Below are 232 nucleotides of genomic sequence, written 5' to 3' on the forward strand. Positions count from 1 at the left end.
GAGTGCAATATAGTATTTCTTTAGCTTTTTGAAAAATGGATGCTAGAAACAATGGTGTAAGGCTAGATTGTGATAAAGGGCCGGACTATAGATAGGAGCAGACGGGTGCGCTTCTAAATTTTTCTGGCTTGACCCTTCTCCCTCCCTGCTATTCCAGCCTCCCTGGTGCTCTGGGTTCTCGCTGCTTAAGACTGCAGAGCGCCCCAGCGGCCAGAGGCAGGGGAGGGGGTCC

This window comes from Neomonachus schauinslandi, chromosome 1, assembly GCF_002201575.2.
Source record: "Neomonachus schauinslandi chromosome 1, ASM220157v2, whole genome shotgun sequence".
In the NCBI taxonomy this organism is placed as follows: domain Eukaryota; kingdom Metazoa; phylum Chordata; class Mammalia; order Carnivora; family Phocidae; genus Neomonachus; species Neomonachus schauinslandi.